A 2,454-nucleotide genomic window follows, 5' to 3' on the forward strand; every position below is an offset into this window, starting at 1 on the left:
AAGACTTGGGATCTTTGTTTCTGTTCAGGAGCTGAATCCTTTCTCACCCCTCCGTGGGACATATGGAGGCAGCTGTCCTGGATTGGGTGGGTGTGGACGAAGTAGTTGAGGGGAGAAGGAAGTCAAATTAGCTCACAGCTATGCAGATGATCAGGAATGTTAAGGATGGTCTTTACGAAGTAAGCTACATAAATAAAAAAATATTACCTGAATCTGATTTAAGGTCCTCCTTATGAAGGGGGCCCTCATGATGCAGGAGGTCACCTTAGAGCGGGGAAAGATGGATGCGTTGTCCTGCTGACACCTTTGGAACTGTTCCCAATCTCTAGGGGCCGACTCAAGCAGGCTCTCCCCCTTAAGTCTCTGAGGTAGTAGCTTCTTGGCATTAGTGTAAGGGCAGAAAAATCTCCATGTGACAGAATAAACATTTTCCCAATCGTCATCCGGGGGATAATTCCCGGTTCCTTAACGCTTACCCACATTCTTGAGCCCACTTTCTTCCATCCACTGTATTGTCATAAAGACATGTGCCAGAGGTTGGTCCCTACTTTCAGCAACCCCCAGGGTTAGGAGACGATGACGACAGAAAAGAGGCTGGGAACTCTGAAGTCAGGCAGATCTGGGTTTAAAGTTCAGCTTAGCTACTCTTAGATTGGGCAAGTGGCTATACTGCTCTGAGCCTCACTCCTTTATCTCTGAAATGGGGCTGAAAATGCCCATTTCTGCAGGGTTGTTATGAGGTTTAATTAGAGAATATGGGTAAAGAACCTTCTGATTCCTTTCCTCTCAAGTGGGCACAAAGTAGGGAAGGGAAGAGACCTTGTCTCATGTGAGCACCTGCGACGGAAGTGAAGGGCAGAGTCCCGTATAATTGAGCAGGGGGGCCTGAATGAAAGAGCAGCAGTTTGAGTCCTCAACCTCTGGGCTCTGAAAAGTTTGGGGTGCGGTGTCCATGCAATTGAGAGGAAGCTACCCCTTCCCTCGCCAACCCCTCTCTTACACAGGGCCTGCTGCCTCCCATGCCCATCCTGGGCAGGCAGCCAGGCAGGGAGCTGGACAAGTGCCCACTGTGCACTCAGAGGCCAAAAGATGGGTACCTTCCAGTTGGCAGAGGGAGCGGCAGCTGGCCCAGGAGGGGAGAAGTCAGGGTGCCGACTGCTTGAGTCGTATGCTCAGACAGTGTGTCCAAGACACGGCGCTTGGCTGCCCTCCTGAGCTGTCTGGCTAGAGCTGGGAAGGGCCCCCTCCTCCTCCCACCCTGGCCCTGCTACCTAAGTTACTGCAACTGGAGATTAATCTCTAAGAGAAATCAGGGACTTGCCCCTAGCCAGGCATGTGGCTGGCTCAGGGGCAGACCTGGGGGCGGGCAGGAAAGTGGGAGAGCCTACATTAAGGCTGCAACTGGGTAGACAAGGAAGTGGGGAAACCGGTTTGTCATTTGGGCCTCTTGGGGTGGGGTCTCTACTCCTGCTTCTCTGCCTGCTTGCCACTCCGCTTGGTGGCCTATAGGGAAGAGATGTATTGTGCCTCTTCATCGCTCATTTAAGATGGCTGTGGGGATGCCAGGAGTAAATAAAGGGGGCATGGGACTCAGCCCACCTTCCCCTCCCCAAGGAAAACTTGAGAAAGAAGAAACAGGACAGAGAACAAAAGAGGAAGCAAGCAACCAGGACAAGAGGAGGAGTCAGTGCTGGTTAGAGCTGAAGTCTGTGGAGCCCACAGGTAGGCCAAGGTGGGGTCAGGAGGGGATGGGAATAAGGCGGGGGTGGGGCAGAGCTGGCCTCTGCAGGCTAAGGTAGAGTTGGCAACGGCGTCGCCAAGCGAGGTGTGAGAAGGGGTAGGAGCTGGATCGCCTTCCTTTGGGGTTCTACTTGGCAAATGATCCTAGACAATCCACACTACTAGCACGGGCCCCGGCAATTCCAGCAGACGCCTGCAGGAGGGGCTGCAACCTGAGCTCGGGGCAAAGAGACAGCCCAGCAGGGGGCGCCGGGAAACTGGGTCCCAGCGCCTGAGAGGCGTCTAAGAAGGGAGGCAGTGGAGCGTCCGGACAGAGGCAGAGGAGGGTCCAGGCTCTCCCCGCAGAGGGCAGCTGTGGCTTTCGGAGGTCACCTTGGTCGAAGAGTGGCCTTCAGTCCCGCCACCCCGCTTTGTCTCCCTGTCCCGTCTCTCCCTGAATGCTTCTCCATCCCAAGGCGCGCGGGGGCTTGGAGAGCGAGAAATCCTCCACTCTCCAGGTGCATTCCCTCCCTCGAGGCCGTCCTGGGCCTTAGGTATTTGTCTCCATAGTGGCGCGAGGATGGCTTGGGGTGGAAGAAGCAGGTGGAGCGCGGAGGAGAGCGTGAGCGCGCCCCGCATCTCCGCCAGGCCGCGCGCCGCGGGATCCCGCGGTGCTGCTTGAGGGCGCGGGGAGCCATGACCCCTCCCTTCCCGGCTCCCCGCCACCCCGGGCGG

Source organism: Pteropus alecto, unplaced genomic scaffold (assembly GCF_000325575.1).
Source record: "Pteropus alecto unplaced genomic scaffold, ASM32557v1 scaffold98, whole genome shotgun sequence".
Lineage (NCBI taxonomy): Eukaryota > Metazoa > Chordata > Mammalia > Chiroptera > Pteropodidae > Pteropus > Pteropus alecto.